This window comes from Rattus norvegicus, chromosome 2, assembly GCF_021556685.1.
Source record: "Rattus norvegicus strain SHRSP/BbbUtx chromosome 2, alternate assembly SHRSP_T2T, whole genome shotgun sequence".
Lineage (NCBI taxonomy): Eukaryota > Metazoa > Chordata > Mammalia > Rodentia > Muridae > Rattus > Rattus norvegicus.
Window position 1 is genome coordinate 162,739,434 of NC_141535.1, and position 22,446 is coordinate 162,761,879.

The following is a 22,446-nucleotide window of genomic DNA, read 5'->3' on the forward strand; positions in this document are numbered from 1 at the left end:
AATAAGTCTGCTCAAATATTTAAATATTTATTTTATTTATTATATATGAGTACACTCTAGCTGTCTTCAGATACACCAGAAGAGGGCATCAGATCTCTTTACAGATGGTTGTGAGCCACCATGTGGTTGCTGGGAATTGAACTCATGACCTCTGGAAGAGCAGTCGGGTGCTCTTAACCGCTGAGCCATCTCTCCAGCCCGTTAAATGTGTAGCCCAGGCTGGCCTCGAACTCGTGATCCTCCTGCCTCTGCCTCCTTCAGCAAATCCTACCGGCGTGCGCCACCACAACCGGCAAAATGTGTAGCCCAGGCTGGCCTCGAACTCGTGATCCTCCTGCCTCTGCCTCCTTCAGCAAATCCTACCGGCGTGCGCCACCACAACCGGCTAAAGATTTATTCATTTATTATATATAAGTACACTGTAGCTGTCTTCAGATACACCAGAAGAGGGCATCGGATCTCTTTTACAGATGGTTGTGAGCCACCATGTGGTTGCTGGGAATTGAACTCATGACCTCTGGAAGAACAGTCGGGTGCTCTTAACCACTGAGCCATCTCTCCAGCCCAAATGTGTAGCCCAGGCTGGCCTCGAACTCGTGATCCTCCTGCCTCTGCCTCCTTCAGCAAATCCTACCGGTGTGCGCCACCACAACCGGCAAATATTTAAAATCTATTTACTTCTAATGCAATGATGACAACATTTTGGACATAATAAAGAATTTTGCCATTAACTACTTTTGGACTCAGTCTTCTGTCCTGCCATTGGAACAATGCCAATATGGTGATTTTTTTTGTCTCTATGGTTTTTCTCAGAGCACAAATATTATCCTCTTAGAATTGGTTCAGGAATGCCAACCAACCAGAGCTTCCAGGGACTAAGCCACTACCCAAAGACTATACAAGGACTGACCCTGGGCTCCAACCTCATAGGTAGCAATGAATATCCTAGTAAGAGCACCAGTGGAAGGGGAAGCCCTGGGTCCTGTCATGGCTGGACCCCCAATGAATGTGATTCTTGGGGGGAGGGTGGTAATGGGGGAAGGATTGGGAGGAAAACACCCATATAGAATGGGAGGGGTAGGGGTTAGGGGGGTGTTGGCATGGAAACCGGGAAAATAACATTTGAAGTATAAATAAGAAATACCCAACTTAATAAAGATGGAAAACAAAACAAAACAAAAAGAATTGGATCAGGAAGCTGACACACTTTCATTATATACCAAAAGACATATTGTGATAGAATGATCAGAAGATTAAAATGTTTAAGTGGATCATAGTTTCATTTTCAGAAACCTGACATCTGAGTCTGATCGTGTTTCCCTGCCATCTTTGCTTTTTTATGAATCAGTGATTCAGGTAAAACTCCATATTCCTATTCTCGTTTTACTGCTCTGTATGAATAATAAACCTGTTTCATCCTCATTTTCATGTATTTTATTACTTACACTCATGTGTACATTCCTTGTACAAATGCAATTAATTACCCCTGTATACATGAGGGACTAAATTCTAAATTATTACATTGCATCATCACATTATGTCTCAGCATGTGCAAACACTGCACAGAACTCTCAGCATTATACCTTAAAATATTAAATTACACTGATATAAAATGAAATTAAAGACAACTTTGTGAACTTATTTTTTGAAAGTAGAGTCTTCTCTCATACAATTCATCCCAGTTTCCTCTCTCTTCCTTCTCTTTCCTCCCTTCATCTCTTTCTCCTCCCCAGATGTACTACACTTCCGTTTACTATTCAGAAAGGAACAGTTCTCCCATAGGACAAAATAAGATATGACAAGGAATACAAGAAGACAAAACCCTCATACCAAGACTTTATAAGATATCCCAATAGGAGGAAAAGAACCTTATGAGCAGGTAAAAGAGGCAGAGATCCACTGTTTTGAGTCCCACAAGATGAAGAATTTTATCTTTGCTCACTTTTATGTCCTGTCATTTGAACAATGCCAACATGGTGATTTTTATCTCTAATGTTTTATTCAGAGCAAGAACTTTGTCCTCTTTGTTAGCAGTCATAACAAGTAGACATAGGGCTTGGTGCAGATCCATGCAGACCATGTACTTGCTCTTTCAGTTCTATAAGCCCATGTGAACCCTGCTTACTTGATTTGGTGGTTCAGTGTCTCCTGTTGTTCTTCATTCCCTCTGACTCCTATGGTCTTTCATCCCCAAGTTCTACGTCTGCACCAGCTCAACTTCTCTACATTTTTTTTAATTTGGTGGATGAAAGAGTCAAAAGCTAAAGTTCATTTTTAAACTCTTAATAGGTTATTTCATTTATTTACATTTCAAATGTTATCCCCCTTTCCAGTTTCCCCTCTGAAAACACCTCATTGCACTCCTCCTTCTATGAAGGTGCTCCCCCACTCACTTACTCCCACCTCACCATCCTAGCATTCTTCTACTATGGGTCATCAAGCCTTCACAGGACCAAGGGCCTCTCCATCCATTGATGCCAGATAAGTTCATGCTCTGCTACACATGCAGCTGGAGCCATGGATCCTTCCATGTGTATTCTTTGATTGGTGGTTTAGTCCCTGGAAGCTCTAGGGTTTCTGGTTGGTTGATGTTGTTCTTCCTGTAGTGTTGCAAACCCCTTCAGCTCCTTCAGGCCTTTCTGTACTTTCTCCATTGGGGTCCCCATTCTTATTCTGATAGTTGGCTGCAAGCATCCTCATCTGTATCAGTAAGGCTCTGGCAGAGTCTCTCAGGAGACATCCATATCAGGCTCCTGTCAGCAAGCATTTCTTGGCATGGCAATAGTGACTGGGTTTGGTGGCTGCATATGGGATGGGGCAGGTGGGGCAGTCTCTGGATGGCCTTTCCTTCAGTCTCTGTTCCACTCTTTGCCCCTGTATTTCCTTTAGACAGGAAGAATTCTGGGTTAAAAATTTGATAAGGGTGGGTGGCCCCATGCATCAACCAGAGACTGTGCCTAACCTGTCGACATAGTCTCTATGTGTTCTCTTTCCCCCTTTTTTTGGCTATTTCAGCTAATGTCATCCACATTTCATCCTGGGAGCCTCTTCCTTTCCTGGCTGGCATTTGGGACTTTCTCTTGGCTATCCCCAGTTTCTAACTATTATGAATAAAACTGCAATCAATATAGCTGAGCCAATGGCCTTGCGATTGACTAGAGCATCCCTTGGGTACACACCCAAGAGTCATAGCTGGGTCTTGAGGTAGATGTTTTCCCAGTTTTCTGAGCACCCTCCATAATGATTTCCATAGTGGCTTTACAAGCTTTCATTCCACCAGCAATGATGGAGTGTTCCTTTTGCTCTATATTCTTTCTAACGTGAGTGTCACTTATGTTCCTGATCTTAGCCTTTCTGACAGATATTAGATGGAATCTCAAAGGAGTCTGGATTTGTATTTCCTCAATGGCTAAGTCTATTAAACATTTCTTTGTTTCTCAACCATTTGAGATTTCTTTGTTGAGGATTCATGTTAGATCTGTACTCCCCTATAAATTGGAGTATTTGACCTATTAATATCTAGTTTCTTGGTTTCTTTATATGTTTTGGAGGATAGGTGATTATCAGATGTGGAGTTACTAAAAATTTCTTTCTATTCTGTACGATTCGTCTTTGTCTGATTGACAGTGTCCTTAGATTACAAAATCTTTTCAGTCTTATGAGGTCCCATTTATCATTTGCTATTCTTAATGCCTGTGCTTTCGACGTTTTGTTCAGGAAGTTGTTTCCTGTTCTATTGTGATCAAGTTCATGCCCCACTTTCTCTTCTATCAGGTTCAGTGTATCTGGGATTATGTTGAATATTTGATACATTTGGAAGTCAGTTATATGCAGGGAGATAAATATGATCTATTCAGAAACTTCTGCAACTAGACATTTAGTTTGACTAGCACCAATTGTTGAAAATGCTTTCTTTTTTCCAGGATTTTTTTTTTTGGCTTCTCTATCAAAAAATCAATTGTCTATATGTGGATGTATTTATATCAGGATCTTCAGTTTGATTCCTTTGATAAATGTGCTTCATTCAGTCCAATACCATGTGAATTTCATTGCTATAGCTCTGTAGTAGAACTTTAGTCAGGGATGGTGGTACCTTAGGCCATTCTTTTCTTCTATAGGATTATTTTACCTATATTGAGGGGCTTTTTATATTTTTCCATATGGAGCTGAGAATTGTCATTTTGCGAAGAAGTTTGTTAGAATTTTGTTTGGGTTGGCATTGAATCTGTAGATTGCTTTTGGTAGGATGGCCATTTTTACTGTGTTAATTTTACTGATCCATGAGCATGGGTGATCTTTCCTTTTTTTGATACCTTCTAAACTTTCTTTATTCAAAGAATTGAAATTGTTATCATATAAATCTTTTACTTTCTTGGAAAGACTTACCAAAAGATATTTTTGAAGGATGGTGGGAATATTTCATACATTCATAATTACATTTTAATTGCCTCTTTAGGCAAAATAACATAATGTAACTATATTAGTTTGCATACTATTCTAAACTTTGCATAATTCACTAATTATAGATCAAATGAAAAATTAATTTTTGAATTTATTAAAATAAGAATATATCAGAGTAAATGCTGGGTAGACTAACTTTTAGAACAATTAGACACTTAAAAAAAATTAGCTCAAGAGACTTTAAAATGTTACAGCATGGATATGGGAGAGTTTATCAGAATAGTAGCATTCTAAGCGTTCTAAGGATAAAGCACTTGAGACAAATCTAGATTAAAAGGGAAGACAATCAAAGCTTTTCTAGTCAGGCCAATAAGCTATGACTTAGTGAGATGAGGTTTTACAAAATTTAAAAGCTAGATAAAAATGCTGCTGCTGTCAGTTCCCTTCAGCCACCGTGGTTAGCACAGATGGGTCACATACTCCAGCTGGATGCTCCATTCCCTCATGACCTCTTTGCCATCTGCTGATTCTAGGACTTTTAGTATGAAACCACACTTTAATCATAATCCTATGAGGACTCACAAAATCAAATATCTCACATTGATCAACATGCTTTCTTTATGATAATGAAATCCACAGGAAATATTGTAGCTTAAATATACTTATATTTTATTGATTTATGAACGTTACTAATAATTATATCGTCCTTTGAAAGGGCAATACTTTGGAACTGAACTTTTCCTTCTGCTCTCCTCTATTCCAAACAGGTTGCACTGTTGGTCTGAATGCCATTTCAACCTGTTTTAGAGCTATTTATTCCCATTTTTGTATTTATTTGGAAAACAATACATTTAAAGTTATGAAGTTATTTTCATATCAAATTTTCTCAGTTTTTCTCTCATACTCAAAGAAATATTTCGAGCATTTAGGAATGAGTTTTAATATTTTAAGCGAGAATGTATACTATGCCAATAGAGAAAATTTAGGCTGGATTAAGTATATTTTTAAAACTTTGTTTATATACATAAATAAATGTATATTATATTTATGTATGCATATATATGCATGTGTATGTGTATATATGTATATGAATATGCACACATACATGTACACAAACAAGCCCATGAACAGGCACATGAACAATTACACCTACGGTGCATATATACATATATGTATATCTAATTTCCTGTATATGCATATTTTCTTGTATATCTGTGTCCCACAAGCATGCCTGGTACCTTTGGGGAAGAGCAGACAGCATCAGACCCCCTGGAGCTGGAGTTGTATAGAGTTGTGAAATGCCCACTGGGTGCTGGGAATTGAATCAGGGTTCTCAATAAGAAGAGCTCTTACCACTTTATCTCACTTAAGCTCATGTCTTTAGCTCACGTATGCTACAGTTCAGACAACTGAAAATATTGAAAGTAGTTGAGTTGCTTTCACATCTAAAGATATATGTTATAAAGGCCAATATAAAAGTCAAAAGCATTTTATTTATTTCTCATTTAGAAAGTAACATCCAACCATCATTTTATAAGAATGTTGTTATGGAAAGTCTGATAATAAAGAATTCCTTTCCCTTTATGAGCATTTACTTTCTCCTGGAAATGAATAAATATATTTATCTTTAATCAAGATTTTTATGAGCTTCTTTTATTTACAGTTGTGATTTTTTTCTTATGTCAAAATTGATCTTAAAATCTCTTTTATGGAATGGATAAGTAATGGAAGAAACACAACAAAATACACAAATATTTTGTGTTCACTCTTATTAATGGACCAAATCTTTATGTAATATCTATCTATCTATCTATCCATCTATCTATCTATCTATCTATCTATCTGTATATGTATACACAATGGAGTTCATATGTATACATACATTTTCTTGTATTTTTATATATGAAAGATATATGAATACATGTGCACTCCATGGATACACATACATCTATATATGTATGCCTAACATAGAAGCAGAAGTGGTTATATTTGGGGAAGAGAAGTTAACTGGTATGAGGGAGCAGTAGAAACAAATAAGAGTGATGAGGAGGAAAATATTATCAAAGATTAATGGTATATATTATTAAAAAGTCATAAAAATACTGTTTTGTAAACATACACAAATTAATCCACAGAAGAAATATTTTAAGGGCTACAGAGCTTGTTCAGGAGATAAAGTGTATAGTGTTGAGGTCATATACTCATGACCAATGTAAAGCAAGACTAGATACTATCATTCTCTTATACAGAAATGTGGGAAGCAGAGACAAGTGGGCCAGGAACCTGTTGCATGACATAGCAAACATGACTCCTTTTCTTGAAGACACAGCTTATAAGGAATATACTCAAGGTTATCCTTTGATCTCAAAGACAAACAATTTCATGGAGACATGCTCCTTCATAGACACACACAGATACACACAAGTGAGTGGTGTGTGTGTGTGTGTGTGTATGTGTGTGTATGTGTGTGTGTATGTGTGTGTGTATGTGTGTGTGTGTGTGTGCGAATTACAAGCTTTATTTTTACTTATTGATTGATTGGTTTCTTTCCTCTCAACTTATGTTTCCTTATGTCTGAAATTTTGGGAAATAGTTGGTTGTACTGACTTTTTTCCCTTTTTTGAATTAGATATTTCTTTATTTACATTTTAAATGAAATTCTATATCCATCAACTCTTCAGGGCATATTTTCTAATATTTTCAAACATCCTTTGTCTAACACAGCATTTTAATGACAGCTCAGGTTCAAGTGTCTTGAACTTTTCTTCTCTGATTTTTTTTTTACTTTTATTGTTTCTCTCTCCTTTCTCTTGTTTTTAAATATTTTGGTAATGCTCATTATACTGATTTTAAAATTATCAATATTTTACACAACTACAATTGATTTGAGGACTACAGTAACAAGTATTCATGGTTAATTTCCTAATGTGGGGGCTTCATATGACTTAGATTTTGGGTCCTGTCTTAGTTAGGGTTTTTATTACTGTGAAAAGATATAATAATGATGACAAGTCTTATAAAGAAAAATATTTTTATCGAGGCTGGCTAATGGTTCCGATATTTAGTCCATTATCATCATGGTGGGAAACATAGCAGCATTCTGGCAGACATAGTTTTGAAAAAAAGAGCTGAGATTCCTACATCTTGAGTCACATCCAGCAGGGAGAGAACTGACTTGAGCTTCTGATACTTCATCGCTAACTCCCACAGTGACACAGCTCCTTCAGCAAAGCTACATATATTCCAATAAGGCCACACCTCCTAATAGTGACACTCCATATGGGTCAAGCATTCAAACACATGAGTCTGTGGGGGCCAAACCTATTTAAACCATCCCAGGTATTCATGGAGGGCACAACAAATAATGTATTAAACTTTTATCATAGTGTGGAAATTTCATACATAAAAGTATTTAGATTTCATTTACCTCTGGCTTCCAACCTTCAGTTTCTCCCAGTATCTTCCTTCATCCCCAATCCCAGCCTCCTGTCTTTTTTTTTCTTTTTAATCATGTTTAATTAGTACTGCGCATTTACATGTTTATTCAGGGCACCATCCACTGGACCATACATTAAGACTGACAACACAGAAGAAATCTGACTCTTCCCTTTCTACTCTATATCTTCCAATGCCTATCAACTGTCCTTTGTTCCTGAGCATGCTGTGGTGCCTTGTGAGCCCCTCTCTCTCTATGCTGCAATGTTGATTGGCCAAGTAGTGAACAAGTCTGACAACTAATGCTGATCTGGTTTAATGATTGCTATGACCTTGTCATGTCTAGACGATGTTAGTTCACAGAAAGCAAATTTGACTTACGTTTCTTCCTATCTTTCTTACTCATCTTCTTTGAGTTTCCTGAACCTTATGAAGAGAGGGTGTGGCATAGAAGTTTCATTAATACCTAAATAGTTTTAAGTCACTTATTTTCTGCATTTTGATCAGTTATGAGTCTGAATTAACTGCTTTGTGCTACATAATGAATATTTTCTGATAAGGGATGAGAACTGCTGTAGTCTCTGGTTGTAAAGGTAAGTATTTAGAAAAACAGTTTGATAGTGTGGTCTTTTATAAAGTTAATTTCTGAAGAGGCTAGGGCCTGTAAGCCACAAGTTCTAGATTTATTGTACCATGAATTTGTTCCAGTAGAAAGCCTGAACTCCACTGAAAATGTTATTGGTTACTTCTGTGACATTCCTCCCACCAATAGAACATATCTTGCTAAGCTGATCATTACTGTATTTCTCAATGGTCACAGCTGTGTAAGAGTGCTGATGTCTTTCCCTGTTCCATATAATCATCTGGCATTATGCAAACCAAATAGCATAGTAAATGCTTCCAATTCAGTCCTGATTTGATTTCTTTATGTCCTATGGTCAGAGAGAGTGGTGGTCTTTCCAGAAATCACATTATAGCATCAAATATCAGTGTGTAACCAAGAGCAAAGACAATAACTTTTGTTGATTTGGGGGTCTACAGGAGGAAAAATTGTCTGAGCAACAATGATTGGACTCAGTGAGTTGGAAAGGGAGAAAAAGACACAAAAATCTGTGAGGGGATTGAAAAGAAGATCTGAGAAGGAATATAGGAGGGGCTTGCGGGATGTATTGATATATCCTACTTTCTTTGTAGTTTTTATTGTTTCTGAGAGGTACTCCAATCTGGCACTAGGCTTCTTTTGTTTGACAACCTATGGCTTGAGACCAGAGCATTATCCATTCCTCTAAATAAGGTCACTCAGTTACATTTTTAAAAATATCCATGCTTTTAGGAAGCTTACAAAATGGAAGATTTCCATATGGCATTTTCAAATATCCTTAGTGTTTTTTTCCTTCCTCTTATCCACCTTCTCTATCATTTCATGACCTTACATGTGTTCTCCATTCCATTTCTTTCCCTAGTCACAATACAGATCCTTTCCCCTTAAGCTTGTTTCTTTCTCCTCTACCAATACATTATCACTGATCGCCTACATCAATAATGAAATATTTTATTTCCCTGTAGATTTTATCACACTTTTATAAGATTTCACTAGCATACTTCAATTCTTTTTGTAGATGAAAAAATAAAACAAACAACAAAACAACAACAACAACAACAACAAAGAAAGACCTCATATTACTGAATGATTCAATTAGAGTCTCCTTTTTGCCTGAAACTATTAAGAGGGCTTTGGCTTTGGTATTATGTCAATTTTCTGAAAATTTTACTTTTCATTGTTCCAAAGCATTTTGTCCCTACTTCAAATTGTGTATACAAAGAGGTGCCTATAGTTTTATTACCAACACAACTGTGTTTACTGTTCTGATCTGTATATAAATTTTCAGCTATGTCTTTAAATTATAGCTATACTTAATTTATACAATTATAAATCAATATAAATTGTGCCTTTCAACATTTTTATTATTTCTGTATATACATTTTCTTAGAAAATTTAACTTGAAAACCACAAAAATGTTTGTGAAACTATGCATGAAGTTTTCTAGTAGTAAATAAACTTGTGAAATTCACTTTTTCTGAAAGAATAAAGAAATAGTACTGACATCAGGCGTATTCTAGGTAAGCAAAATTATATCTTCTTCTTCAATATTCTTGAGGTCTATTCATGTAGTTTGAATTTTCGTGCAGATGGTAAGGGTTTTTGATAGCAGAAGCTTTCTCATAGCCAGTTGTAAAGACAATTCCCTTGTTGTCGCTCACCTTATAATAAAATTTAGCTTACTTTAATGGTATCTATTTCTACCCACCTGCCAAATTGGCAAGGGAATATGGTTAAATTTTCTTGTTTATTTTATGAAGATTTTATGAAGATCTGAGATGTGCAAATTATAATTCTTTATGGTAATTTGACAAATATATTTTTTAACTCTAACTTCTTGAAACTCCCTTTGTTTGATGACTCACATTGGTGCTTAGGCTGTGAGGACTAGGTAGGAAAAAATAGTCTAAAATTTTTGCATACCCCTAATGAAGGTATAAATGAAATACACTTAGAAATCACCCACTAGGTTATAAGAATAATGTGTTAAAATCAACTACTATGTTGAAAGTCTAATGTGTCTTACCATCATTATTATTTTTCTTCTTTTAAAATAATATTCACCTATGCGTAATCTTTGTATCATTTTCCTTCATCTCTAAAGTCTTTTTCATACATCTTAACCATCATCTACTCAAACTCATGTTCTCTTTAAAAAATATCACAAACCCAGATGCCCTTCAACAGAGGAATGGATACAGAAAATGTGGTACATCTACACAATGGAATATTACTCAGCTATCAAAAACAACGAGTTTATGAAATTCGTAGGCAAATGGTTAGAACTGGAAAATATCATCCTGAGTGAGCTAACCCAATCACAGAAAGACATACATGGTATGCACTCATTGATAAGTGGCTATTAGCCCAAATGCTTGAATTACCCTAGATCCCTAGAACAAACGAAACTCAAGACGGATGATCAAAATGTGAATGCTTCACTCCTTCTTTAAATGAGGAAAAAGAATACCCTTGGCAGGGAAGGGAGAGGCAAAGATTAAAACAGAGACTGAAGGAACACCCATTCAGAGCCTGCCCCACATGTGGCCCATACATATACAGCCACCCAATTAGACAAGATGGATGAAGCAAAGAAGTGCAGACAGACAGGAGCCGGATGTAGATCGCTCCTGAGAGACACAGCCAGAATACAGCAAATACAGAGGCGAATGCCAGCAGCAAACCACTGAACTGAGAATAGGTCCCCCGTTGAAGGAATCAGAGAAAGAACTGGAAGAGCTTGAAGGGTCTCGAGACCCCAAAAGTATAACAATGTCAAGCAACCAGAGCTTCCAGGGACTAAGCCACTACCTAAAGACTATACATGGACTGACCCTGGACTCTGACCCCATAGGTAGCAATGAATATCCGAGTAACAGCACCAGTGGAAGGGGAAGCCCTGGGTCCTGCTAAGACTGAACCCCCAGTGAACTAGACTATGGGGGGAGGGCGGCAATGGGGGGGAGGGTTTGGAGGGGAACACCCATAAGGAAGTGGAGGGGGGAGGGGTATGTTTGCCCGGAAACCGGGAAAGGGAATAACACTTGAAATGTATATAAGAAATACTCAAGTTAATAAAAATAAAAATAAAAAATAAAAAAATATATCACACACACACACATTCACACATTCACACACATACACATAAACACTCGCATGTTAATATAGAAGTGTACCTTGCTGTTTCATATACTGTTGCTCATATATGTGTGTTTATAGTCTTGTAGTTCGTATATCTGCAATGGTCTTAGATAACCAATTAGAGGGCTCCCTCTTAGCTACAGCTGATTTTCACTTTCTTCGAAGTCATTATTTGCCTGTGGCTTTTCATACAGGAGTGAGGACTACTGGGATTTCCCCATGTTCATGGGGTTTGTAATAGGCACTGTCATTGTTCAAGCTTTGTTTGGGCAACCGTATTGTCACTAGTTCATGAGTGTAGTGTCTCTGTCCGAAATAGACATTTTGTGACACACATCCTGTCTTCCGACTCTTTCAATCTTTCTGCCCCTTTATGGCGTTGTTTGAACCTTAGATAGGGTTTGTAACAACTGGAGTACCAGGGTCAATGATTTTCTGCATTATCAAGAATTGTGCCTTTTCATAATTGTAGTCTTCAGTTGCAAAAATAAGCTTCTTGGATAAGGGTGAGCTCTGCATCTTTCTGTTGGCATAACGGAAACTATTAAGAATGCAGTTGGAGATTGTACCGATTTGGGAAAGTAGAGTCCATCCTGATTTCAATGTCACTGAGCCACCATCTTCTTTGTTTAGAGACTTTAAATCATCTTTCTGTGTAGTCTGATTGACATCTTGTGTGTTTGTGCTTATACTACCTACTCCTAGCTTTTCTCACTCCACTCTTTTCCAGAAAATATCTGGACTTGGAGTGCATAGGATATTTTGCAGTATTGTTTCTGGCCAAAGATATGTAGAAAATAACATTATATTTTATACACTACAGTACAGCTCTTTTCTTTCACAAAACATAGTCTCAATAATACATTTATTTGTAACTATTAAAAAACACATTAATATATAAACTATGCTATCCCCCTAATTATGGACTTTCAAGAAATCTAATGGTTGTATTGTTATAAAAGTGACTACTCACAACTGTCTACAAACTTAGTAAATTACAATCTCAATTCTTACAAAGACAAAATAAAATAGAAATTATAATGTGAATGGCTAAGCTTAAGATCATGTAATATCACCAATTTCCATGACAAATACATTAATTAGTGATTATATTATCACTTACTATAAATTCTTTAATTATTTATGCTAGAAAATCAACATGATGTTTCTCAGTACTAAAGTACACTACAAAGCTGTTATAATAATTGTTATGCTTATTTAATTTGGGGATCTTTAGCAAATAGTCAGCTAAAATAATTAACTGAACATGAATTTTCAGAAGAATAGAAAATATAATTTTCTCATGAGTTGAATTTATTTTTACATTCTTATACTTTAAATCAAAATATAATAGTAGATAATGTTACTATTAGAACACAAAATTATCATTATATCAAATTTTGTTCTCAGGTCAAATATTAATCTTTCATTAAACCTTTAATTCTTGAATTTAAAACAAGAAAATAATAATATAAAAAGTACTTGCATATATATCTAACATGTGTATATTTTAGTGAATGATTATCATTTTGCTTTGGTTCATCTACTATGCTTGATGCCTTTCTAAACATATATTACCAATTAATTTCTTCCCTTCAAATGGAAAAATTTTTGCTCTGGATTTTAACATTTTTTATGTTGTTAAACACTGATAAGACTTTTAAGGTCAAGAGTATCCATGTAATTCAGAGTCCATAAAACAAAGATATTTTTTGTGGTACATATAAAACTCTATTTTATTATATTTGACATGGTACATAGTGATTGTTTCCAGGTATGGGTAATGGACTTAATTTCACTGCAAATGAACTTATTAACAAAGCAATTAAAACTTTTGATGTTTGCAAGTAAATGTAAACCCTGTGTCATTACAGAAGTATTTCTATAATTGCCATCGGATCCTCTCATCCTCTTAAGTGTCTAACCATTAGACACTTTATTAGATAAATATTTGAAATTGGTCATATGTAATAAAATAATAATTAATATATTATTAGATATAGAGGAGATTAAGTAGATGATTCATTTCTAGCTTGTAAATTTAAGCCTATTTTACATTTTTAATTACTATCTTTTTAATAATTGGATACAAAATACATTCTTCAATTCAATAGCAAGTTCTTTCTCCTTCTTTTGCTTGCACATGAGGGACTTAGCATGCATTTATGATAAGAGTAATATTGTCAGAGAACTAAGGTCTTCTTGTCAATATGTACGCAGTCAAAAAAGTCATTAAAAAGCAATATATAGAATTTTCTGATTAAATTTTCCTCAAAAATACTTATAATAAACTATAAGAGATAATGATAATTTTGTGTTTCTTCTTACTATAGAAACAAGAAATTATTTCATACACTATGATCTACTAAAAGTTAATTTTAATGGAACACTATTCAATATTTTATATATTTTTTTATTTTGCTGTAAGACCTCAGACCCATAATACTTTCATAATGTCCTATCTCTAATCTCCCTCCTGCCTCCATTACCCAGTCCATACTTCCACAAATGTCCTTCCTATATCGACGACTTTTATTTCTGTTTGAAGGCAGTACATTTAATCAGAAGCAATGGCTTTGGAACTTTGTCCTGGCACCTGATGGCCTTCTTTTGTGATTACATTATTGAAGACAATAATGGCATCTTCCCCAGTTTACATCAGGAGACAAGAGCTCATCAGGAAGACCCAGAGTCCTGTGAACTCTTCCACTCCTTCATTAACTGTTGGGAGACCAGTCCGTTACAGGTCCAATTCAGTTACCACAGCTTGTGTGGCCAGAAAGCAGAATTTCATAGCCCTTCAGCCCAAATCCCAATTCTTAGTTTTTCCACTTCCTTCTCTGCAATGCTCCCTGAGCCTTAGAGGTGCAGTACAAAGTTTCTGCCTAGGACTGGTCCTAACCTTTACTTACTTCAGCACCCGGGCAACCATGTATATCTACACCCATCAGCATTATCTGTAAAGAAGGGTTCCTATGATTAGAGTCAAGGGTGAATTTTTATTTGTCTATGTGTTTATACATAGTAATAAGACAGCTTGTACTAGGATAATTGAGAAGCATTATCCACAGGCAGAATACTTCCCTTTGCTACACACATTCTCTCTGTCTCTGTCTCTGTCTCTGTCTCTGTCTCTCTCTCTCTCTCTTTCACACACACACACACACACACACACACACACACACACACACACACAGAATTTTAAATTGACTTACAAAGTATTAACTTTGCAAATAACCTTTCCACAGAATTAGTTTTAATGAGCTAGTGAGCCCCCATTCTCTGTCATCTTGTAAATATCAATACCACTATAACTATTTAAAATTTCCACTCATCAAATTTGTACATTCTGTTTTTATATCACATATGTTGTATTATCCTCTTCTCTTAAGATATCCCCAACTCAAATGAAACATTTCTAGATTCTTAATTTTTACTTCTATAGGTTTTCCAGATTGAGTATACAAATCTGAATATACCAAGTTAGGATTCACTTATGAAAGGGAACACTGAGCTTCTGATACAATGCTATGTCCTCTGCTCTTTCTCTTAATTGTGTAAACGACCTACTTTTCCCTTTATCTCTTTGAGGATTTTCAGTTTCTCACTACTTTTTTTTTTACCATCACACATGCAAAATCACAAGAGACCCGTAATTATCCCTGAATTCACTCTAAACAGTGTATAATTTCCCACTGGTATATGCTATCATCCTCTGTGTGTGTGTGTGTGTGTGTGTGTGTGTGTGTGTGTGTGTGTGTGTGCATGCGTGCGTGTGTGTGTGTGTATGTCTGTATGTCTGCGCCTTTTTTTGCCTCTCAACATTGAATTGTGGAGCCAAAGCCTGAGGGTTTATAAGTGGAGATTTCAAAGTTCTCTAGTCTTTATAAGTGGAGATTTCAGAGTTCTCTAGTCTATGTAGTCAACATTCACTAAGGGCAACAGGCATGATAACAAATGTGTCATTTATGGGAGCAATTACATCTGTAAAGATAATCAAGTAATAGGGGTTTTGTTTGAAACTAAAGAGCCAAAGAAAGACTTTCTCACAGGACAGTGGAATAGGTACATTATTGAAATGCCAAGAAAATATATTTTAAATAAAATATAATAAAATTATGATTAAATTAAGTAAAAAACATTTATTATTATATTTTTTAGCAGTATTTTGTAACAGCTAGATTAAGTAAGTCCTAGGCATTAGTTCATACTTACCAATGTGCTTTATTTGAGAGGAACTTTTATAATTAAATTAACTGTATCAACATGTATGTTATTGATATATGGTCATGAGAGCAGGTAAAATACATGTATTTTTGTATATTCACATGTTGAAATGTTAAAAATTAATGTATTATCAAATTATAATAACATAATTTTACTAAATAACTCTCTTATTGACCACTTCCATGAGTTTATAAACTTCAAAACATTGTAACACCAATTGTTAGTTTTAACAATGTTTAATGTTTTGTTTATTCTATATAGTATATGCAAATATATACATGATACATGTGTATGTTCTGTTAATTCATACTTTAATATTTTGGTGGCATTTGTTAGGGAAATACATAATAGACATCAAAGTTTTAAGAAGAAATTTAAACTAATTAGCCTACTAGGATAATAATTCTTATGCTATAAATTAAAATGTTGATAATTATTAGTCTTAATTATATTTTTTATTTTGAAAACAGTAAGCTAAGTAAAAAAGTCACCAGTGTAGCTTGGTATATGTGGTTATACAACAGTTTTCATAGATCTTTTAGGAGTTCAATACATATAAAACAACTGTATAACTTAATTTTATGTAGTGGTGAGTTTTGGATACACCACTTTGACTCTTAGCAGATAGTATGTAAGCACCTGCCCAGGAGTTATCTTGGGGTCCTTGAGTGAAAGACACACACATTAACGTTTAATGCCTTTGCAACCTCAAAGGCTGGGTACTCCAAAACCTTTCCGAGCTATTCCAGACCCATCTGGGAAGTGGCCAGTGGCCACTTACGTGAAATCTCACATGGCTGGTTGACTTATCTCTTGCTGTTCCTGTGCCCCATTCTTCTACCCTGACTCATGGAGAGTCTCAATAGTTCTTCACAGAGTCCTCTATGTGAGACAACTCTATGTGGCCTGCCCCATGCCCAGACATTGGGCTTTGACATCTTTATTGATTGATCAAAAACCATTAGGGACAAAGACCTTTAGCATTTGGACATGTAGATTTCTGATTGAATCAAAGTATTAGAACCAACCTACAATCATTTTATATTAGCTATTTTATGTTTACTTAATTGCTTTAAAATTTTTAAGAGATTTTTATTTATATCCAAGTGATTCTTCTGAATTTATCCTTCCATCTAATTTATTTTGAATGTTTTCATGTCACAAGAATGCTCTCAAAAATAGAAGGTAACATTACCAAGGCTTGGGATAGAATAGATGATAACTAAATTCCCAGGAAAGTTGAATCATTAAATAATTATTAATCAATTTATGACACAAGGATTGTTTTCTACTTTAACCTCTGGTTTATATTTTTATGGTGACTACATTATACAATTACAGTGCTTTAAATTTTTTCTAAGAAATATTGTAAGACAAAAGAAAAATGAGTTGTATTCCTCATGATCAAAAAATTTTGAAATATACATATTTTAAAAAATTGAGTGCCATATCAGAAAATATTTTGAAGCAATATTAATTATAACTTATTTACATAAACATATATTAATATATTACAGTCCAGCAAAATACAGTGTCAGTGTCTGTTTATCCTATTTGACCTCATATAACATAAGCAATAATTATGCTCCTAAAATCAGCTGGATGAAACCAGTTAGGATTGGCTCAAGAAGGCCAAACCATGAGGTGTGTGATTCCTCTGCTTCTCATGAAATAGAATATTTTAATCACAGTCAGGCTCTTGAAATATGGCAAACCACCTAACCTTCAATATTGAGCTAACCACTTATCTCGTTATAGAAAGCAATTATTATGCTGAACTAAGTCAATCAATTGATAAGCCCTGCATACCTCAGATTTTCTTTTCCTACATATTGTGTTACAGAACTGACCTTCATTCTATCACATTTTTTCTACACATGCTCTGTATCAATAATAATATAAAATCAGTAACGTTGCTATTTTCTTTACCTTACTTTCCTTCCATTATTTAGATATTTCCAAATTCTACTGTAATAAGTAAAAAATAATAACAACATAAAGCTAAATGGACAGCTAGATAAAATGAAACAAGTCTTGTGAACAAAAACCACACAACTCAAGTCATTCTTTACTAGTTGGTTTTTGATGAAATTTTTATCAGCATGTACATTTTACAGTATCTTTCTTCTTATTTGAACAATTCCAATATTACATCTAAACCCACAAGAGAAACAAAATAGTATTTTATCCGAAGGCAATGATTCCACCTAGCTCAATAACTCTAATGGGTATTTTTAAGAGATAATTGTACTTGACCTCTGAGAAGAATCTATATAATTGAAAACTTACTTCATAAATAATGCATGAGCTGGGAGCCTATGATTCCTTTTTCTCATGGGTTTTCATCCTAAAGTTTCCTATCTTTCCATTCTCTTTCAGTGGATAATTAAACTTTATATTTGTTCCAATTGTGAATACTTAATTGTAGAACATTTGATTTATCTTTCTTTTCCAAATAAAGACTGTGGTGATTTATATAGAAGCTGAAGGTTTCAAAAAGTGTGTATTTTCTTGAAATAGTCCCTCAGGAATTCTGGACTTTTAGAATCCTTTTTTCCTGGAACCAGTGTTTCATTGTATCTACCTTGTTTCACTGTGTTTTTAAAGTACTAGGCAGAAATTAGATAGAAAATTGATTTAGTTGCAAATTGACTGTCAGAGAAAGACTGTTACTTTCCACTATGTCTACAGTAATGTTACCATTTTACAGAAAAGATGAAAAAAATCCAAGATTATATAGCACAAAATTATAAGTATACATATATATATACACTTGTATAAATTGAGTATGTGTATATGTATGTATTGTATATATGTATATGTGTGTATGTATGTATGTATATGTGTGTGTATGTATGTATGTGTATATATATATATATATCCATGTGTGTGTGTGTATGTGTATGTGTATAATCTCATTGCCTAATACATGTAAGAGATAAGTTGTTATTTCTTCCTATGAGGACACTTATTTCTCTGGTTGGCATTAGGTCTTTCTTCCATCATGTATTTCTAAGGATCTGTACATTCTCTGTATTCCATTGTTTCTGGAGTCTGATGTCTAAGCAGATTGCATAACAATGTCTCTCATTTCGTCCAGATTTTGTATTGGATCACAATTACATTTACCCATTAAAATATAATCCAAAATATATTGCGGTCTATTATGTTTCAAAAGAAAGGGTGATAAAGGTGAATCTCACTGTCTGAGTATGTAGAATGTTGGAGTTGTAACTTCTACTTATTTTATGATGACCAAAGTAGGGACAATAAACACTTAGATGTGATTTATCAGCCACATTATTAGACATCTAGACACAGATGTCAAAATTGTAGGTAGAATGGTTTTAATTAAATTTATTCAATCTCTTTACAAGCCAATATCAGACTTTCTTCTCATCCTAGTGCCTGCAACACAAGTCTTCCCCCAATTCCCTCTCACTTCTGTTTCCAGAAAGGGAGCCCTCCCCCCATTTGTCAACCCCTGCCCTCTCTTCAACCAACATCAAGTTGGGACTAGGCACAACCTCTCCCATCCAGGCCATAAGGCTTTCCATTTAAGCGTGAAGGATTCACATGCAGACAGACAGGTGAGCAGGCATGCAAACAGGCTCAGGGATAAGCCCTGTTCCAATTTGGGGGACCCTCATGACAAACAAACTGCTCATCTGCTGCATATATGCAGGGGGTCTAGGTTCAGCCTAGGCTAGCATTTTGGACAGTGATTCAGACTCTGGGAGCCCCAAGGTTCTATGTTAGTTGACTCTGTTGATTTTCCTGTGGAGACCATCCTCTTTGGGTCCCTCAGTCTTTCTTCCAATTCTCTAGTAAGACTTCCTGAGCTCCATCTAATGTTTGGGGCGGGTCTCATCCCTTTCCTTTGACTGCTAGGTGGAGCCTCTCAGAAGGCAGCTATGCTAGGTTCCTGTCTGCAAGCATAGCAAAGTATAATTGGTAGTGTCAGAGATTGGCTCTTGCCTATGAGATGGGTCTCAGTTTGGGGCAGTCATTGGTTGGCCATTCAGTCTGTGCTTTATCTTTGCCCTTGCACTTCTTGAAGGCAGGACATATTTTGGGTTGTAGGCTTTGTAGGTAGGTGACTGTCCCTAGCCTTCTATTTGGAGTACTGCCTGGCTTCAGGAAGTGGCCACTTCATGATCCTTATTGTAAACCGCTAGGAATCTCAGCTACAGTGTCCCCTTTGACCTTCTGGGGCCTCTCCTAATTCTAGGACTCTGACACATCTTAAAGATTGCCCCATCCCTGGTCTGATTCCCCTTCTCTCTTCCCTCCTCTTCCTACTCATAATTTTTCCACCCCACCCTCTCCATTCCGGTTCTACTTAGTTTTCTCCTTCCATCGAACTCAGATATTTATTTATTATTCTTGTTCTGAGAAAGATTCATATATCTTCCCTTGTTCACCCCTCATTATTTGGCTTCTTTAAATTTGTTGATTACAGCGTGTTTATCCTGCACTTTATGGCTAATATCCACTCATGATATCTGTCCTTTCGGGTCTGGGCTACCTCACTCAGGGTATTGTTTTCTAGTTTCATCCATTTGCCTGAGAAAAGTTTGTAGTGGCTGAGTAGTATTCCATTGAATAAATTAACCACATTTTCTGGTTCTATTCTCCAGTTGATAGACATCTAGATTGTTTCCAGTTCTATCTATACTGTTCATAGGAGGGGATATGGAGACAAAGTTGGAGTAGAGACTGAAGAAATGGCCATTCAGAGCCTGGTCTACCTTGGTATACAGCCCATATATATGCAGTCACCAAAACTAGACAATATTGATAGAGCCAAGAAGTGCATGCTGACAGGAGCCTGACATAGGTGTCTCCTGAGAGGCTCTGCCAGAGCATAAAAAATACAGAGGTGAATGTTAGCAGCAAATCATTGAACTGAGTAGGTGGTCCCTGTTGGAGGAATTAGAGAAAATATTGAAGTACTTGCAATCCCATAATAACAGCAATACCAACCAACCAGAGCTCCCAGAGATTAAACCATTACTCAAAGACTACACGTGGACAGACCCATGTCTCTAGCTGCATATGTAGCAAAGGATGGCCTTGTGGGGCACCAAAGGGAGGAGAAGCCCTTGGTCCTGCCAAGTCTGGATGCCCTCCTCAGTGTAGGGGAATGTCAGGGTGGGGAGGTGGGAAGGGGTAGTGATTGGGGAGGGGGAACACCATTATAGAAGGGGAGGGGGAACACTATTATAGAAGGGGAGAGGGAATGGGATAGAGTGCTTATGGATGGGAAACTGGGAAAGGGAATAACATTTGAAATGTAAGTTAAAACATATCCAATAATAAAAAAAGAAGTAAAAGTATCTATCTAACAAATGTTGCTGGGAAACTGTAAAAGAATAAAACAAAATCAGATTCCTTCCAAATATAAAAAATGCTAATAAATCAAGTAACATTTTGAATGAACTGAAAATTTCAAAAATATAGAGAAAAATATTGAACATTTATGGATTTAGACATAAGCATGTGTTTTAATACCACAGCACATAACCTCCCAAATGTACTAAGGGAATCACCTGAAATTCAAAGCATTTGCTCAGTCAAAGGAATTATCCAGAGTAAAGAAACAGAGCGGGGAATGAGAAAAAAATCTTTGCCTGCTATACAGCAGATTATGTTATTATCTATAATATAAGAATATATGTAAATTAAATATCATTAAACTTTTCAGATCTTTCAGTCAGTAAATGAGTTAGTGAAGTGAACATTCAACTGTAAAAAGATGAAATACCAATAACCCATAAACATGAAATATATGTAATGTCCTCCATTATCAGAGGAATTAAAATTAAAATTACAATCAAATTTCAACTTACCCTAGTCAGAATGGCTGTCCATTAAGAAAAAAATTAGGTCCTATTGTTGGGAAAATAGGAACTGTATGGTGACAGTGGGAATGAAAATTAGTTTAGATACAACAGAAATGTGTATAAAGATAGTACAAAATTGAAAAATATAACTACCAAACAGTCAGATGTGCACAAAGAAATTTAATTCATTACATCACTGACACACTTATACATCATGTTTATTAAAACATCTTTTAAATAACAATTATATAAAAGTTGCCTAAATGTATTATGGGTAAAGGTGTATTCATAAAAATGGTGCAGTGTATATTTCCAACAGAGTTTTTTAGAGCCATAAGGAGAAATGCAATTATGTTGTTTGTAAGACCATGGATGCCATTGGATAGTGTAATACTGAGTCTAATGAAGCAGATACAGGAAGATAAATGCTACTAGTTTTCTTTCAGTTTTGGTTTCAATATTTTATATATACAAGAATTCATTTTGGTGTGCAAAATAAACCTAGAAGCAAGACTGTACCAGAGAAACAAATAGGGATAGCAGGAGTGAAGAGAAGAAATTTGGGTGAATAAGGTCAAAGTATATGTCATTCTTTCATACAATTATATAGATGGAATAATCCATATGTAAAATGGCTGATGGGAAGTGATGGTAAAAGTACATGTATATCAATATCTATATGAAATTTAGCATATAATATTCTTTCAGATTGACAGTATTGAGTCAATTGAACCTCTATATATGTATAACTTCTCAGTGGACTTTTTATTGAGTTTGAAAGTTTGGACTAATGGT

At 35.4% G+C, this 22,446-nt stretch overlaps 1 protein-coding gene across 2 annotated transcripts in view; it reads left to right on the forward strand.

The window, feature by feature from the left end:
- Fstl5 (follistatin-like 5) overlaps window positions 1-22,446 on the forward strand; it is a 654,395-nt gene that overhangs the window by 102,478 nt on the left and 529,471 nt on the right.